This window comes from Carlito syrichta, unplaced genomic scaffold (genome assembly GCF_000164805.1).
Source record: "Carlito syrichta isolate Samal-C Ts95f unplaced genomic scaffold, Tarsius_syrichta-2.0.1 Scaffold311939, whole genome shotgun sequence".
Lineage (NCBI taxonomy): Eukaryota > Metazoa > Chordata > Mammalia > Primates > Tarsiidae > Carlito > Carlito syrichta.
In genome coordinates, this window is record NW_007256035.1 from 527,909 (window position 1) to 548,074 (window position 20,166).

Consider the following 20,166-nt stretch of genomic DNA (forward strand, 5'->3'; position numbering starts at 1 on the left):
CCCGTAGATTTCCAGTACTGCCCCCCGCTCCGGGCCACCCCGGCAGTTTCCTCTATTGCCAATCCTTTTCTTTCTTCTTTCTTTTTACTAGAAACCTCTGAAGAGAGACACAAGGTTTGTTTCTATAGTAAAGCAATACATAGTCATTAAAGAAAACTTAAAAATTCTAAATAAATTCTAAATAGTATAAGGAAGAAGATAATAACTAATAGTCTCATCTCCCAAAGATGACCAGTGATAACATTGGGGTGCATTTCCTCCCAATCTTTTTAAAACCATACTATGTAAACCACTTTGTAACCTTCCTTTCGTCTTTAACATTACACTATATGCATGTATTATTGTATAGTATTCATGAACAGGATTCAAGTGGGACAATATTCCAGTGAAAATACACTGTTAGGGTAAACTGGGGCAGTGTGGGCTGGTGCTGCAGGAATAAAGCAAAGCATTGCAAAAGTAAAGCAAAAGAGCTTATGCACATGTAGAACAGACTCTAAGTGGGACTGACACTAAGAGGCAGTGCAGTAAGGGAGGTTGAGGAAGGAGAGCTTTTAGAGTTTTAATCAAAGAGACAGGGTAAAGAAAACTCTAGCAGCTGCATTTCTGAGTACTGATAACACCAGTCTTGTGTCCTTGGTGTTGTCAGGGCAACCAGTCCTGTGACTCCAGGGCCTTCAGCCTCTGGTGGGCTGGTGGGCTGTCACGGAAAGCTGATTACAGTTAGGTCAGCTTGGTCCTGTAGAGCTGGTAAACAAACGCCTAGAATAGAGGAGTAATCAGTGCAAGACATACTCGGGAGATGCAAAACAATTACCGATAGCTATCTCCAGAAAGCTGGTTCTGTCCTTGGCTGATTAATGTTTAGGAAGTGGGGAATAGAACAGACAGCAAAGTATGACAAAGCTTAAGCAATGTTAAAATGACTGTTCTTTAGCTGAGTCAGTCCATTTTGACTTCACCCTTTCATACACCATTCACTTACTGTTGTACTTTCAGAAGATTATTTCTAATTTTTAAAATTTTAGGACATAGATTTCTTTTCTCTGTGTTCCTATTTATTTAGGATAAACCTGCAGAAATGAAATTATTAGGGTCTAGGAAAAAGGCTGTTTTTTTTCCTACTCAAAACACTTCTGTCACCAAATGTATCAGATGAATTTTCCCACACTAACAACCATTCCTTCAACTCTCTGGACACTGACTGGGTGTCCTAATATTCAATTCAGTTCTGACACTACCTATCTGGAGTTCATGAGGACCCCACACGGTTCTTACAAGACTGCCCTCACTTCAGAGCCGTCTGCAAGTCCCCAGTCTTTGATACTTCTGATCAACTTGGCTACAAATTGGGGTTCCCATGACCTCCTTCTCAGGTTTGATAACTTGCTATAACAGCTCACTGAACTTGGAAAAAGCACTACTTATGTTTACTGGTTTATTATAAAGGACAAAATAAAGGATACAGAGGGATAGTCAGATGAAGAGATACATAGGGTAAGATCTAGAAGGGCCCTGAGTGCAGGAACTTGTGTCCCCATGAACGGTGGATGTGTTCACCGTCCTGGAAGCTCTCCCAACTCTGTAGTTCAGGGCTTCTTAGGCAGGTTTCATCCCATAGGTATGATTGATTATTAATTTAACCTCCAGTCTGTCTCCCCTCCCCAGAGAATGGAGTATGGGACTGAACGTTCCACACTCCTCGCTCCTCGTGGCTTGGTGTTTCTGGTACCCAGCCCCCATCCAGGGGAGTCACCTCATTAGAACAAAACATACTTTTATCCTCCCAGGAAATTCCAAGCAATTTAGATCTGTGTCAGGAATTGGGGGCAGAGACCAAATACATATACACATATATATATTTTATGTCACATGGGGCTTTCGAAGCATATTATCAAACTGCTTTTCAAAGCTTCCCATTAAGGTTTACTCCCCTATAGGAGGGTATGATAATGTCTCTTTCTCTCTACCCTGGCCATTATCAAATATTACCATTTTTATAAAACTGCTCAAGCCGGACTCGGTGGCTCAGCCTGTAATCCCACGCCTTTGGGAGGCTGAGGTGAGTGGATTGCCTGAGCCCGCGGGTTCGAGACCCGCCTGTGCAGGTGAGACCTCATCTCTACAATAAATCAAAAAATCAGCTGGGCGTGGTAGCACATGCCTGAAATTCAGGCTACTTGGAAGGCTGAGGCGGAAGGATCGCTGGAGCCCAGCAGGTCGAGGCTGCGGTGGCCGGGAGCGGCCACTGCACTACAGTCTGAGCAACAGAGTGAGACTCTAACTCAAAAAACAAAAAACAAAAAACAAAAAAAAAAAACTGCTTGAAGGATTAATAAAAATATCAGTGTTGTTTTAATTTACCCTGATGACTAGGAAGTATGACTCTTTTCCCATTTTTTAACCATTTTTATGTTCTCCTTTGTGAATTACCCATTGTATCCTTTACTCGTATATATTTTGTTTCTTGATACTTTTCTTAATACTTTATGTGAATGTTTCATAATAAAGTTATTTGGCCCCATTTCAATATTGCTGATATTTTTCCAAGCTAATACAAAGCAAAGGCTCAAATTAAACTGAATTTACACAAAGCAGAACTCTTGCCAGCATCTAATTGTATGAATACAAGTGATTGAGAAGTACAGGCTACATAGGGAGAGACCACCCTTCCTATATCAGACATAGATTCTCTGACTCAGAGTAATATATGAGGTCTCTAATGAGGTTTACAGTTCACCTCACACAGTGGGGAGCATTTACTCTGTGAAACAACTCCATTTAATGTTCCCAGATAGTTGTATAACTCACGTAACCTTCACCCATCATAAATCCATGGATTTAGGTTTGTTTACCATCAGCAATTCTAAACCAGAGACATCGTGCTGAAAGAATTCCAATGACAAGCACTCTCCTCCTAGCAATTGTCCAGTGACCAGCATATTTACAAGGGGCTTAGACCTGGCCTCCACCTTTTTTCTCTCCCAGAGCGTCCCCCACAGTAAACGGGGGGAAAGTGTCACAGACTTGCTGCTTTCATTCTTTCTTTCCCATTTTCCAAGGCAGCTGTTGCATTTAATTTTATTTAACTCTAGAAATTTTTAAAACTTGTATTATAATTAGGGGATTTCTGTTTTCCGTAACGGCAGAGTAGCTTATATTAGTCTAATCCCCTCATAGGCAACAATTGTAAACTCTAGACAAAATATGTTTAAAACATATTATTTTAAGACACTGGAAAGCAGCCCAAAGCAGGCAGCAACTGGAGTGTATTTCACTCTTGAAAAGGGAACTGCACTTTGTGAGATCTTCATTTTTTAATGGCTTTTTCCTGGGAGCACTAACCAGTCAGTGACAGCTTGAGAAGTGGCTAAAAGTCAAGCACAAAGCCAAGGTTACATTGGCTTCAGGTACCAGACGATGAGTTTGAGGCCAGCAGAGTAGGAAAGCTGATAGTGTTGTCATTACTATAATATTCTTAAAAACTTTGATGGTCTCCTGTGTATATCACAGGGATTTACACCATTAAACAAGAGACTTCTCCACAGATTCTTCCTGGATTATGCCATCTCTATTACTGGCATTTGCTAAAATAGTTGAGGGAATTCAGGAATCATATGACTAATCTCTTCAGTACTAGCAAATGCTAAGGTCAAGAGTGTGACTCTTGACCTTCTCTCTAAAACCTGCTGCTTTCTTGACAGTGTATCTTCTAAATTTAACCTTTTTTTCTTTTTTTTAAGATAGGGTCTCACTGTGTCACCCATGCTGGAGTATGGTGGCATGACTGTAGCTCACTGTAATCTTCAGCTCCTGGGCTTAAGCAATCTTCTTACCTCAGCCTCCTGAGTAGCTAGAGCTACAGGTGAGTACCACCACACCTGGTTAGGTTTTTTGTTTTTTGTTTTACGGAGACAAGATCGCCCTATGTTGCCCAGGCTGGTCTCAAACTCCTGGCTTCCTGCCTCAGCCTCCCAAAGATATACTATGGTTTGCAATCTGGATAGTCTGAGAATTTCCCAAATAATCAAATCTTGGTTTCTTTTTCCTTAACCGTTCTTACCTCATTTTATCTCTTACCACTCAAAGTTTATAAGCAGCAGGAAGCACCCAGCTAGCACCTTCAACAATTTGCTTGGAAATCTCCTTAGCTAAATACCCAAGTCAATTGCTTACAATTTTTACTTTCTTTAAAACGGTAGGACTCAATTCAGCTAAGGTTTCTGCCACTACATGACAAGGATCTGCTTTCCTCCAACTTCCAATAGCATGTTCCTCACTTCCTTCTTAAATTTCACCAGAAGTACCTTTAATGCTCATATTTTTACTGACAGTTGGTTTGTGACAATATTAGTATTCTCTATGGTGATATAAACTTTCTCGACCATGCTCCTCCCTTTCTCTTGGCCCTCACTGGCAAAGCCTCAAGCATGTGTATTTCTAGTAGCAGCCTGTTCAAGACAATCATACTTCTCAAAATTCTTAGCCCAATTACTCTATTCCAAAAGCCATTCCCACTTTTTTTTTTTTTTTTAAGTTGGAGTCTCATTCCATTGTCTAGGCTGGAGTGCAGTGGCACACTCATGGCCACCCAGTGTCGACCTGCTGGGCTCCAGCGATCCTTCTACCTCAGCCTTCCAAGTAGTCAGAAACGCAGGTTTGCACTACCATGCCTAGCTAATTTTTTGATTTATTGTAGAGACGAGGTCTCGCCAAGTTGCCTGGGCTGGTCTTGAACCCGCAGGCTCAGGCAATCCTCTTACCTCAGCCTCCCAAAGTGCAAAGATTATAGGCTGAACCACTGAGCCTGGCCCACTTTTTCTTTTTCTTTTTTAAGAGATGGTGTCTCGCTATGTGGCCCAAGCTGGCCTCCAACTCCTGAGCTCAGGGCTTCCTGCTTCAGCTTCCCAAGTATCCAAGACCACAGGCATGCACTTCCACGTTTTTAGATATTTGTTAAAGCAGCACTCCACTTCCAGATACCAAAATCTTTTTCTTCCCCCTATGGCTGCTGTAACAAATTATCATAAACTAAATGGCTCAAACAACACACATTTATTCTCTTACAGTGCCGGAGGTCAGAAGTCTGAAATCAGTCTCACTTGGCCAAAACCAAGCCATGCTCACTTTAGAGGCTGTAGGAGAGAATTTTCTTCCTTGCCTTTTCCAGTTTCTAGAGGGATTTCTCATAGGGATTGGAGCTTACATTCCTGGATTCTGGGCCTTTTTATCCATCTTTAATGCTAGTGGTTCAGCATCTTCAAATTTTTCTCTGCTTCATCATCACATCATCTTAGCACATCTCTGTAATCAAATCTTTCTCTGCTTCTCTCTTATAAGGACACTTATGATCACATTGAAGACCCAGTTGAATAATCCAGAATAATGTCTGCATCTCAAGATCCTTAATCACATCTGCAAAGTTCCCATTACCATATGTGATGGTTGATTTTATAAGTCAACTTGACTAGGCCATGGTAGTTATTTGGTTTAACATTATTTGGTTTAACATTATTCTAGATCAGTGGCCCCCAGCCTTTTTGGCATCAGGAACTGGTTTTGTGGAAGATAATTTTTCCACAGACTGGAGTGGGGGTGGGGAATGGCTTCAGGATAATTCAAGTGCATTACATTTATTGTGTACTTTATTTCTATTATTATTATATTATAATATATAATGAAATATATAGCATCACTACCCCAGATCATCAGACATTAGATTCTCATAAGGTGCTCACAGCCTAGATCCCATACGTGAGCAGTTCACATTAGGGTTCACGTGCCTAGGAAAATCTAATGCCGCCACTGGTCTGACAGGAAAGTGGAACTGAGGAAGCAATGCAAGCAATGGGGAGCAGCTGTAAATACAGATGAAGCTTTGCTTGCTCTCTCACCATTTACTTCCTGCTGAGTGATCTAGTTCCTAACAGGCCACAGACTGGTACTAGTCTGTGGCCTGGGAATTGGGGACCCTTGTTCTAGACGTTTCTGTGGGAGCATTTAACAACAGATTAACACTTAAATTGGTAGGTTATCTGTGAAGGAAAGTACCCTCCATAATGTGAATGGGCCTCATTCAATCCCTTTAAGGCCTTAATGGAACAAAGACTGATCTCTTTGGAAGAAGAGAGAGTTCTGCTAGCAGACCACCTTTGAACTAAACTGCAACCCAGCCTACTGGCCTACCCTACAGGTTTTGGAGTTGCCAGTCTCCACAATTGCATGAGTCAATTCCTTGAAATAAATCTCTCCCTTACCTACCTACACACACACACACACACACACACACACACACACACACACACACACACACGCCCCTTATTGGTTCTGTTTCTCTGGAGAACACTAATACACCATACAAAATAACATTCATATGTTCTTGAGATTAGAACCAGGATAACTTTGAGGTCTATTATTCAATCTGTGGCAAATATTGTTAATTCTTTTCAAGTGCACACAAAATATTCACCAAAGTAGACCATAGGCTAAACCATAAGTCTCAATGAATTTCAACCCTACAGGGTATGCTTTCTTATAACAATTGATTTAACTGATTCTTATGAAATAAATAATAAGGTAATTTTAAAAACCCTACATATTTGAAAATTAAACAGCATCCATGGGACAAGGAACAGACTACAAGAGAAATGAGAAAATGTTTCAAATTGAGTGAAAATACAACATATCAAAATTTGAGAGACGCAGCTAAAGTAGTACTTACGGTAAAATTTATGGTATTAAATGCTTACACAGTGTTATAAAAAATATATGTTTAAAAATAATGATCAAAGTTTTACCTCAAGAACAGAAAATGAGAAATGTAAGGGAATTTCATTAACCTGATAAAGGCTATCTATGAAAACTCACAGCTAATGCAATATCTATCATACTTTATGGTGAAATATTGAATGTTTTCCCCCCTAAACTGGGAAAAAGACAACAATGTCTGTTCTCACTTTTATTCAACATTGTACTGGAATTCCTAGAGATTGCAATAAGGCAAAAAATAAATAAATAAAGGGCATAAATATTGGAAAGGAAGAAGAAAAACTGCCTTTGCATCTGACAAAACCATCTATAAGGCATCAATAAATCTAATAAGTGAGCCAGGCTCGGTGGCTCAGCCTGTAATCCCGCGCTTTGGGAGGCTGAGGTGAGTGGATTGCCTGAACCTGTGGGTTTGAGACCCACCTGGGCAACTTGGCGAGACCTCATCTCTACAATAAATCAAAAATTAGCTGGACGTGGTAGCGTGCACCTGTAGTTCCGCTACTTGGAAGGCTGAGGCGGAAGGATCGCTGGAGCCCAGCAGGCCAAGGCTGTGGTGGCAGGGAGCATGCCACTGCACTCCAGTGTGGGCGAGAGACTCCAACTCAAAAAATAATAATAATAATCTAATAAGTGAATTTAGTAGGATCACAGAATACAATTTTAATATACAAAAATATACAACAATTTATGGTATATTCACATAATGGAATATTCCACAACAAAAATAATGAACTATTGAGAGATGCAATAACATAAATAAATTTCAAAAATATTGTATTAAAAAACAAACACAAAAGAGTGTCTACTATTTTTGTATTTCTATGTACTAGCAGGAAACAACTAAAAGTTAAAATTTAAAAATAACATCAAAAAACAAAAAATACTTGGAAAAATTTTTTAAATACTTGCAAGACCTCTATCATGAAAACTACAAGACAGATGAGGACATTCAAAAAAGCCTAAATAAACTGAGAAGAATTACCATGTTTATGGAAGATGTCAATTCTCTCCAAATTTGTCTGTAAATTCAATGCTATGCCAATTAAAGTCTCAATTAAAACATTTTTTGGTAGAAAGTGATAAGTTGATTTTTAAAATGTAATGGAAATGTAAATAATCTAGAATAACCAAAATGTGGCCTTGAACTAGAACAGTTGTGGTATCATAGGACCTGATTTCAAGACTACCACAAAGCTGTGGTAATTAAGACAGTATGGAATTGGCATATAGGCAAATACATCAATGGAAGAAAATAAAGAGTCAATAGCTTATGGTCAACTGATTTTTGACAAAGATGTCAGGTTGATTCAATAGGGAAAGGAAAGTCTTCTTAACAAATGGTGCTGGTACTGAAACTAAACTATTGGATAAATATGTAGAAAAAACAACCCTTGTCTTTTATTTTTTTAATTCTTAATTTTAAAGATATGGGGTACAATTCAGAGTTAAGTATACAAATGTTCATTATGCAGGTACCCTTGTTGATGAGGTGTGCCTCCCCTCAACCAGAAGATTCCTGCTACTGCCAATTTCACCCCCTCCCTCCCCCCACCACAGTTTCCCACTACTGCCAATCCTTTTCTTATAGTATTATGATAATTGTTCAAGTTCTGCTTATGAGTGAGAATATGTGATACTCACTTCTTTGTTTCTGTGATAGATCACTCAGTATTAAGTCCATCCAAGTTGCTGTGAAGTTCATAATTTTGTTCTTTTTTATGGCTGCATAATATTCCATCATGTAGGTGTACCAAATTTTTTTTATCCAGTCCTCTTTCAATAGGCAGTATGATTTGTTCCATGTCTTTGCTATTGTGAACAATGTTGCAATAAACATACATGTGTAGGTATCCTTTTCTTTTTCTTTCTTTCTTTCTTTTTTTTTCTTTAGTTGGAGTCTCACTCCATCGCCCAGGCTGGAGTGAAGTGGCATGCTCACGGCCACCCCAGCATCAACCTGTTAGGCTCAGGCGATCCTTCTGCCTCAGCCTTCCTAGTAGCCTGAACTACAGACAAACGCTACCACACCTGGCTAATTTTTTAAAAATTTATTGTCGAGATGAGATCTTGCCAGGTTTCCCAGGCTGTTTTCAAATCTGTGGACTCAGGCAATCCCCTCACCTCAGCCTCTCAAAGTGCTGGGATTACAGGCTTGAGCCACTGTGCTCTCCGCTGCAGGTATTTTTTTCATAAAGTAATTTGAGTTTCTCTGGGTATATTCCCAGTGGAAGGATTGCAGGTTTGTATGGAAGGTCAATTTTTAGATCTTTTAGGAATTGCCACACTGTTTACCACAGAGGTTGTATTAGTTTACACTCCCACCAACAGTGTAGAAGTGTTCCCTTTTCTCCGCATCCTCTCCAGCATTTGTTGTTTTTTGAGTTATTGATGATGACTATCCTGACTGGAATTAGGTGGTATCTCAGTGTAGTTTTAATTTGCATTTCTCTGATGACTAGTGAGACTGAGCATTTTTTCATGTATCTGTTGGTTACTCGTATGCCTTCTTTTGAGAAGTGTCTATTCATATCTTTTGCCCACTTCATAATGGGGCTGTTTTTTTTTTATTTTCAGCGTGTTTGAGTTCCTTGTAAATCATTTGTCAGACATAAAATTGGCAAATAGTTTTTCCCTGTCTGTGGGCTGTCTCCTCACTCTCTTGATGATTTCTTTGGCTTTGCAGAAGCTTGTCAATTTGTTGAGGTTCCACTTGTCTATCTTATCTCTATGGCCTGGGCACTTGGGGTATTATCAGGAATTGGTTGCCAGTTCCAATTTTCATAAGGGTGTCTCTGGCATTTTCTAAGGCTCTTATAGTTTGAGGTTTTACATTTAGGTCTTTGATCCATTTAGAGTTGATTTTTGTATATGGTGATAGGGATCTTGTTTTAATCTTCTGCATGTGGTCAGCCAATTTTCCCAGCACCATTCACTGAATAGGTTCTCCTCTCCCTAGTAGTTGGTTGTGAAGGCTTTGTTAAAGATGAATTGGTTGAAAAATTGATGTTTTGCTTCTGGAATCTCCATCCTATTTTATTGGTCTATATGCCTGTTCTTGTACCAATACTAGGCTGTTTTGATTATTTGAGCTTTATAATAAAGTTTAAAGTCTGGAAGTGTGATACCTCCTGCTTTTTGTTTTTTTTTTTTTTTTTTGCTGAGGATTGTTTTGTCTATTTGAGGTCATTTATGTTTCCATATGAATTCCTGTATTGTCATTTCCATGTCTGAGAAAAATGCTGCTGGTAATTTAATGGGTACTGAGTTAAATCTGTAGATTGCCTCGGGTAGGATAGACATCTTAACAATGTTGATTCTTCCAGTCCATGAGCATGGAATATTTTTCCATTTGTTTGTGTCATCTTTGATTTCTTTGAGCAGTGTTTTGTTTTTTAGTTTTTGTTGTAAAGGTCTTTCACATCTCTGGTTAGGAAGATGCCAAAGTATTTCTGTGTGTGTGTGTCTGTATGTGTGTGTGTGTGTGTGTGTGTGTGTGTGTGGCAATTTTGAATGGGCTTGTGCTTTATTTGGGTTTCTGTTTGTTTATTGTTGGTGTATAGAAATGCAACTGTCTTTTGCCTATTTATTTTATACTCTGAGACTTTGCCAAAGTCCTTTATCAGTACAAGGAGGTTTTTGACAGATTCTCGTGGGTTTTCGAGGTATCGAGTCATGTCGTCTGCAAAGAGGGATAACTTAACTTCATTTTTCCCATTTGGATACCCCTGATCTCCTCTTGTCTGATTACTCTAGATAAGACTTCCAATACATGTTGAAAAGGAGGGATGAGAGTGGGCATCCTTGTCTTGTTCCAGTTTTCAGAAGAAATGGTTCCAATTTCTGTCTGTTTAGCAGAATGCTGGCTGTGAGTTTCTCGTACATGGCTTTTACTGTTTTGAGGTATGTTCCATCTATGCCTAGATGTTTGAGGGTTTTTATCAAGAAGGAGTGCTGAATTTTATCAAAAGCTCTTTCCGCATCTAATGATATAATCATGTAGTTTTTGTTTCTACATTTGTTGATATATTTAATTATGTTTATGGTCTTGCAAATGTTGAACCAGCCCTGCATCCCAGGGATGAAGCATACTTGGTCGTGGTAGATAATTTTTGAGATGTGTTGTTGGATCCAATTTGCTAGGATCTTGTTGAGAATTTTAGCATCTATGTTCATCAAGGACATTGGTCTGTAGTTCTCTTTCTTTGTTGGATCTTTACCTGGTTTGGGTATCAGTGTGATGTTAGCTTCATAAAATGATTTGGGGAGAGTTCCACCTTTCTGAATTGCCTGGAATACTTTCAATAGGACTGGTATCAGTTCCTCCTTATATGTTTTGTAGAATTCTGCAAGAAAGCCATCTGACCCAGGGTTTGTTGTTGTTGTTGTTGTTGTTTTGTAGGCAGTTTTCTTATGACATAGTCAATTTCCTGGATTGCTATTGATCTATTTAGGGTCTTGATTTCTTCTTGTTTCAACCTGGGGAGGTTGTGTAATGTCAGAAAGTTCTCCGTTTCCTTTAGGTTTTCAAGTTTGTTTCCCTACAAGTGTGCATAGTACACACTTGTTACTCTGTTAATCTTTTGTACTTCTTTGGGATCAGTTGTACTTGATATTTTGCATTTCTGATTGTGTTTATTTGAGTTTTTTCTTTTTCTTGGTCATTCTAGCTAGGGGTCCATCAATCTTGTTTATCCTTTCAAAAAACCAGCTTTTTGTTTTGTTTTTTTTTGTATTATCTTTTTGTCTTCTATGCCTCCAATTTGGGCTTTTATTTTGATGATCTGAATTCTTCTGATGAAGTTAGGGTTTTGGTGGTCTTGCTTTTCTAACTTCCTTGGGTGATTTGTTAGGCTGTTAACTTGTGATCTTTCCATTTTCTTCATGGTTGTTCATAGAAATATGAATTCCCCTCTCAGTACTGCTTTCATGGCATCCCAGAGGTTTTGGTAAGATATTTCTTCATTTTCATTTGTTACCAGGTATCTTTTAATTTCTGTTTTGATTTCCATGTTGACCCAGGAGTTGTTTAGCATCATGCTATTTAGTGTCCATGTCTTTATGGGTTTTGGGAGAACTCTGTTGATGTTAATATTTATTTTTATTCCACTGTGGTCTGAGAAGGTGCATGACAGTATTTCAGTCTTATAGAATTTGTTTATGCTTGATTTATGGCCAAGGATGTGGTTGATCTTAGAGTATGTTCCATGTGGTGATGAATAGAATGCATATTCCATGGTTGTTGGGTGGAGTGTTCTGTAGGTATCAATTAAGTTCATTTGGCCAAGTGTCATGTTGAGTTCCGGATTTCCTTGTTGATTTTTTGTCTTGATGATCTGTCTAGGGTTGTGAGCGGAGTACTTAAGTCTCCAGTTATGATAGTGTTAGAGTCAATATCTTTTTTAAGTTTGTCTAGAAGCTGCTTTATGAAAATTGATGCTCCTATGTTGTATGCTTATGTTTAGAATGGATATTTCTTGTTGATGGATTGAACCTTTTATCATTATGTAGTGACCTTCCATATCTTTTAAAATTTTTGGTAGCTTAAAGGATATTTTGTCTGATATTAAGATCGTGACTCCTGCTTTCTTTTGTGTTCTGTTCACCTGAAATTTTGTTTTCCATCCTCTTACTTTGAGTCTGTGAGTTTCCTTTCTGGTGAGAAGAGTCTCTTGGAGACAATATATTGTTACCTCTTGATATTTTATCCATTTTGCCATTCTGCGTCTTTTCAGTGGTGCATTTAGTCCATTCATATTCAGGCTAATTATTGAGCTGTGAGAGTTTATCCCTGTCATAAGGTTCTTATAGAGTTTGTTTTTGTTGCTGCTGTTTGTTTGTTATCTTTCTTTTGGTTTTTGGGTTGATTCATGTGTGTTTTCAATCTTTTTCCTGCATTTTTGGGAAGTGTGTGGTCATTGTTTCCCTTTTCTTCTGTGTCTAATACTTTCTTAAGTGTTTCTTGTAGAGCTGGTCTGGAAGCACCATAAGCTCTTAGGGATTGAATGTATGGAAAGGATTTTAATTCTCCATCACTAATGAATCTTAACTTAGCTGGGTAGGTAATTCATGGTTGAAATTGTTTATCTTAAAGAACTTTGAAGATTGGACTCCAAGCTCTCCTAGCCTGAAGTGTTTCTGTATATAAATCTGCTGTATTCCAATTGATCTTCCCCGGTAGGTAGTCTGATCTTTTTCTCTTGCTGCCTTTAGGGTTTTTTCTTTTATGCCTACTTTGTGTAGGTGAATTTTTATGTGTCTAGGAGTTGGTTTTCTCATTTTTTCTCTCGCAGGGGTTCTCTGAATCTTTTGTGTTTGAATGGTCATGTCACTGATGAAATGAAGGAAGTTTTCTTGGATAATTTCATGGAATGTTTGCTCCAGGGTGGTCTCTGTCTCTCTATCTGCCTCAGAAATTCCAATTAATCTTAGATTTGACCTCTTGAAATAATCACTCATCTCTCAGAGGTTTTGTCCTGTCTTTTTTTTTTTTTTTTTGAGTTGGAGTCTTACTCTGTCACCCAGACTGGAGTGCAGTGGCCGCTCCCGGCCACCACAGCCTCGATCTGCTGGGCTCCAGCGATCCTTCCGCCTTAGCCTTCCGAGTATCCGGAATTACAGGCATGCACTACCACACCTGGCTGATTTTTTGATTATTGTAGAGATGAGGTCTCACTGCCCAGGCGGGTCTCAAACCCGCGGGCTCAGGCAATCCCCTCACCTCAGCCTCCCAAAGGCGCGGGATTACAGGCTGAGCCACCGAGCCTGGCTTATTCTGTCTTTTAAAGCTTCTTTTCTATGTTTTTAACAGTTTGGGTTAGCTCCATATTTTGGTCCTCAATCTCTGAGATTCTTTCTTCTGCTTGGTTAATTCTGCTTTCAATGCTTATCAGTTAACCCTTGTCATTTATTTCATAAACCTAAATGTAAATACTAATACTACAAAACTTCTGTAACAAAGTTAGATGAATAGTCTCATGATCTTGGGATAGGGCCAGTTTTTTTGTTTTTGTTTTTGTTTTGTTTTGTTTTGTTTTGAGTTGGAGTCTCACTCTGTCACCCAGACTGGAGTGCAGTGGCCACTCCCAGCCACCGCAGCCTTGACCTGCTGGGCTCCGGCGATCCTTCCGCCTCAGCCTTCCGAGTAGCCGGAATTACAGGCATGCGCTACGACGCCCGGCTGATTTTTTGATTTACTGTAGGGATGAGGTCTTGCTGCCCAGGCGGGTCTCGAACCCGCAGGCTCAGGCAATCCACTCACCTCAGCCTCTCAAAGGCGTGGGATTACAGGCTGAGCCACCGAGCCTGGCTTAGGGCAAGTTTTTTAGAGCAGATGTGAAAAAGCACAAGACATAAAATTAGATATGGATAAGTTAAACTTTTTTGGAAAAAAAAACTTCTGTTTATTAAAATATATCATTAATAAAACAAAAAGGCAAGTTAGATTGTTGGAAAATATTTGCAATGTATAATTAAACAAAGGATTTATATCCAGGATAGAGAGTTCCTACAAATAAATAACAAAAGACAAACCACCCAATTAAAAATGGGCAAAAAACTTGAACATGTACCTTGCACAAGAAGATACAGGAATGGCTAAAAAAGAAAGAAAAAACACGAAGAGATGCCCAACGTCATCAGTAGCCAGGGAAATGGAAATTAAAACCACAATGAGAGATACCATTTCTCACCCTTTAGAATGACTAAGATTAAAAAGATTGAAAATGCCAAATGAGGTGAGAATGTTAAACAATTGGAACTCTCCTATTGGAGAACAAAATGATACAATCACTTTGATAAACTGTTGTGCATACTTCTATGACCCAACAGCTCCATCTCTAGATTTTTTCTTATGGAGAAATAAAACATATTGTCCAGAAAAAGCCTAGAACAGGAGTGTTCACAGAAGCTTTATTCATAATTGCCAAGACCTGAAAATAGTTCTAATACCTATCAATAGGAGAATGGATAATTTGTGGTATATTCACACAGGGGAATATTCCACAACAAAAATAATGAACTATTGATACATGCAATAACATAAATACATTACAAAAATATGATATTAAAAGACAGACACAAAAAAGTGTCTGCTGTATGACTCAGTTTATATAAAGTTTAAGGATAGGCAAAATTAATCTATGTCAGGGACATCAGAAGAGTGGTTTTATCTGTTCAATCAGAACAGGGGTGAAAACTAACTGAAAGGTGTACCCAGGAGCTTTCTGGATGATAGAATATATTTTGTCATAGTACTGGTTATATGGATATGCACACTTACCCAAATTTATTGAATTGTACATTTAAGATCTGTGTATTTCACTGCATATAAATTTTAATCTGTTGTATATATAATACATCATTTATTCTTATATTTATATTTGTGATGGTCATTCCAACAACTGAAAAATAAGATCTATTTAAAGTGAAGATTAAAAGCAAAATTAAACACGTTTAATTTTTTTCCTCTCCTCTTTTCTTGCCCATTGTAAACATATGATACCTTAAATTAAAACAAATAATAAAGATGTTAAAATATTTATGCTGCCTCTTCCCTGATATTTTTCCTCTGGGCAATTTAAGCTTACAAATTTTTGTCCAGCTAGAAATTTGAAAAACATATATTTATCTTTTTTCTTCTTATTTATATATTTTTTTTCTGTATTTCTTTTTAATCCACCCAGAATTTGTCTGGAGGGGAGAATGCCTGCTTCCAGTCAAATAAAGAAAGGGCTTTCTTTTCAGCTCCAGGGTCCCTCCCCTGTGCGCCTTGCTTCTTAGGGTGCCTGCTCCTGCCTGAGGAAAAAGAGTAGGTGGCAAAGCAAGAGGCATCTCTTGGGGCAGGAGCTAGAGAAGACATCTCTCTGTCTACAGAGGGGGCGCTTGTCCCTTTTCTGTACATGACCAGCTTTCACTGTGTCCTCATTTTCCAATTAACACAGCTTGAAACTGGCCTGTTTCCTTGAAATTAAAACAGAAGTGCAGTCCTTGAAATGTTCAAAAGAAGCAAAGCTGCAATAGTCACCTGAAAGTCTAGGGAAGTTCTCTAATTGGAATAGTGTAACCATCTTGTGCTATGTATGAAGTTTTATGCATCTGATAACGATAAACCTAGGGGGAAATGATTGGGTGATTGACTTTGGTGTTTGGCATCAGAAATGGGGACCTGGGGGTAGTTGGAAGTCTGTGCAGTAAGAAGTGCCTGAGCCTGACTTCCATGGTTATTTAAACGCCAGGTTTGGTGGTACCTACACTTTATCTTGAAGCTAAAGAACAGCTGGTTTTGGCACAAGTTGAAGAGAATATTAGTGTCTCAGAGTCTTTTCAAAGCCAAGCCTACATGCCTACCCCTGTTAGAGACAATATCTCCAAATACAAAAAAAATAGCCAGGCAGTTATGATCTAGTCTTCCACAAATCCTCATAGCGCTTGTTTGAGAGTGTTTAAAACTGGGGAATCGGAATTATCTGGGGTTTGTGAGTGTTGCAAAGTGTGAGGATGAGATAAATCTGTTTGAAAAATTGTCCACAACTCATAACTACATGGCTACCACCCCTCTAGTTAATTACCATGGAAGATACTGCCCAGTGCTTCACTTAGAACTGTTTTTGGATTTGTGTGTATGTGTTAAAATCGTTGTCAGAATCAGCATATGATCCACATGTGGAATCACCTTGGTTGTCTTAATTCACAGTAGCTGGTTCTGAATAACCTGGCGATTTCAAAAAAATCCAGTCTACCGCACTAAGGACAAAGGTTTGCCACCAGTGAAGACATGAAAGGAAATGTGCTTCTGACATTTTGCCTGCAGAGTTGCAGATGTCCATCAGTCAGTTGGTCGTGACACAGACGCTTTGCTTGGCTAAACTTAAGTCCGGCTCCTGAGTTGTAAACATAATAGGGTTGTTGCCCAATGCACACAGCAAGTCAACACACAGAGACACCGGGATGCAGGAGAAAAGGGGTTTAATTGGAGAGTCACAGAACGGGGAGATGGGAGGAACCTCAAATCCATCTCCCTGGGGAGTTGGGAGCTAGGATTTTTTTAAAGTTTTGGAGTGGGCTGAAGTGTGGAGACAGGCAGGTGAAGAAGCTATATTCTCATGCTGCTCCCATTCCTCTGTGTCTCCAAACTGGTTGTTGGAATCCAGTATCTGAAAAACATGTTAAACTATAAACATTTGTGCGACCCCACTGTTGGAAATCCTATCCATAGGAACAAGGGGTATGCAAATGGTCAGTATCTAGTGCTACGTGACTTTTAGCAACAAAGAAGTGGGCCAGAGTGCAGCCTGCCTTGTGCTTAATTATAACTATATTTCTGTCCAGAGCCTGGGATGCCATTCTTGTCAACCCTGTAGGGATGGTTTCAGAATCTTTTCCTAGGCCCATCTGTGCACCTTCTTGTAAAATCCAGTTATAACAGGAAGCCTGCTAAGACAGTTTAGCCAGAACCTCCCAACCCTCAATAGCCAAATCACCCTCAATATATCACAGGGTTCTCCTCCTCCACCATCCCCCAGGTGGCGTCTGCTCACCCTGGCCTGTCTTCAACAAGAATCCTGTTGGCTCTATGTGCTATTGTAAAATATGTACAGTATTTGGTGTTTATTCCTCTCTCCTGGCATTCTCCTAAAATCCTTTGGAGACCCCCCCCCCCACAGAAGAGCTGGATCAGAAGTGGCCTTGCTGGATCGTGTGGTAATGCCATTTTTAATTTTTTGAGGACTCGCCATACTGCTTTCCTCAGCGACTGCATCGTTCTAAGTTTCCGCTAACAGTGGATAAGCGTTCCGATTTCTTAACCCTTACTAACAGTCTTTCCTGTTTTTCTTTTTTTCTGATAGTAGCCACCCTAATGGGCATGAAGTGGTATGCACTTTTACTTTTTAAGCTTTTATTAAAGCTCAGTGTCCTTTAGTCACAATCTTTTCCCTTTCAAATCCTAAGTAGACACTTTACTGTTAATCATTTTCTTCCTCAAAATATGTACCCAGTCAGGCACAGTAATTTTCACCTTTAGTTCCAGTGACCTGCAAAGTTGAACGGGAGGATCTCTTGAGTTCAGGAGTTTGAGATCTGTTTGGGCAAAAAATTAAAACATTAGTCACATGTGGTAGCCTACAGGTTAGTCCCAATTACTGGGAGGCTGAGGTGGGAGGATCAGGATTCCTTGAGCCCAGGAGTTCCAGACTGCAGTGAACTGGGATCACACCACTGCACTCCATCCTGGGCAACACACACACACACACACACACACACACACACACACACACAAAATAGGAGTGTATTTTCTCTCTGATGTAGGGAACATTGAGTTGATATCTTCAGACAGGGCACAATTTAGCTAGCAGAGACATCGTTCCCTCAGAGAGTGCCTGGAATGATTTATCCAAATAACCTGGCTTTCAAGGGATCCCTTTCTTTCTTTCTTTCTTTCTTTTTTAATGGCTTGAACTCCTGTCCCAAAGCTGTACATTCCCTCCAGAGTAGCCCTCCCCATAGAATTCTCGACGTGGCAATCCGAGGTGCTTGGATATCTTTACAGGTTACGTGTTGCGTGTGTGTGAATTTAGTGACAGTGGCCTTCATCTCACTGAGGAATAACAGAGTCTAAGCCCTGTGATAATAAAAGAGAATCATTATGAAAACATTATACATTATAGCAGTGTACCCTAAAATCATGTTGCAGTCAGTAAAACACAAATAACACAATTATTCCTCTTTTTCCTCTTGAGGTGGTGTTTCCGGGGGCGGCGGGGGCACCCCTTGGTTGCCCTCTATGCGGGCTGAGCTCAGGCCCTGAGTTTAGCTGTGACCAGAGCCGGGAAGCAGCTCTGTCCGCTAGAGGGCGCATGACTCCCTGATTCAGATTGTTCTTTAACAATCCAGGGAGACCTCTGGCTATTTTTCCATTTGGCTGGGCCTCCTTGGCTCTATTTTTAGGCCCTGGATGTTGTTGGCCTTGGTTATTCAGCCCTGGAGACCCAGCTGAATCAGGAAACAACATCTTCTCCAGGAGTTCTTGGTGGTGACCCTGTCAGGGAATCAGGTGACCCCTGTGGGGGTGGGGGAGACAGGATGCTTCTCACAGAGCATCCAAGGCCTGTGCAAGTGGGGAAAAGAATGCCTTTGTTCTCCTTCCATTTTGTCCTCAAAATTAAAATAAAATTTTAAAATAAAAGAGAAACGGTAGGGGCCATGGAAAAATGTATTCATCTATTTTGCCTTCCTCTATGGTACTTCCTAAAAAGTTGAAAATGTGTGGGAGGTACAGAAGCCATCCGCTCTGCTTCCTCACTTGCTTGTGTGACCTCCTAGCAGCACTTGGACTGTGTAAGCTTTAAGAGTCACCGGCTAGCCGGGCTCGGTGGCTCAGCCTGCAATCCCGCACCTTTGGGAGGCTGAGGTGAGTGGATTGCCTGAGCCCGTGGGTTTGAGACCCGCCTGGGCAACTTGGCGAGACCTCACCTCTACAATCAATAAAAAAATCAGCCAGGCATGGTAGCATGCGCCTGTCATTCCAGCTACTTGGAAGGCTGAGGCGGAAGGATCGCCGGAGCCCAGCAGGTCGAGGCCACTGCACTCTAGTCTGGGTGACAGTGAGACTCCAACTCAAAAAAAAAGAACAGACGCCTGGCCCTGCCCTCAGAGGCCCCCACTCAGAAGCTCAGGGTGTGGCCCAGGGATCTGCCTTTTGGCAAACACCTTGTTGGATTCTCAGCAGGCAATCCTCAAACCACACTTCAAGAAACTTTCCTCTGGGCTTATGTCCTTGGGTGCCACTCACTTAATTTTATAGTTCTAATGTAAATTTTACTCCCTGAATAGGAGACATCCATGCAGAATTCCATAAATTTTAATATTTCAGTTGGATGACTGATTCCTTTTCTTCTTATATAACTGTCAGCTTCTTGGGCAGGCCCTATCTTGGGTTCTGAAATGGGGTGCCTCTCAGCAGCTTCCACCTCAATTCTAACCTCTGCTTCTGTTCAGGACCCTGAGCATCCTCCTTCTGATGCTTTGGGGGCTTCCTGGGCCTGCAGCCTTCTAAATTGTTTGCATTTATTGCACTGAGCTCTTGGAAGGAATCTTCCCTCCTGAGATAGAAGTGAGAGTCTGGCTTGGCCTCTCCTTCTCTAATATCAGGGCCTCCCTCAACTTCAACTCCAAACTTACACAAACACAAACACACACACTGTGTAGCTATAACAACTGTGGCTGTTCTCCAAGCACACCCCGGCAGCCAGATTAGAGCCAATTTTTAGGTTCTGTGTCATACCTCCTGCTTGGATGGTGCTTGGTAAGAGCTGAGATCAACACATTTGAGAAACAGTCATTACCTCTCCCATGTCTGGGTTGTTTGGGATTAGGACATGTTGAACAAAATCCACTTTG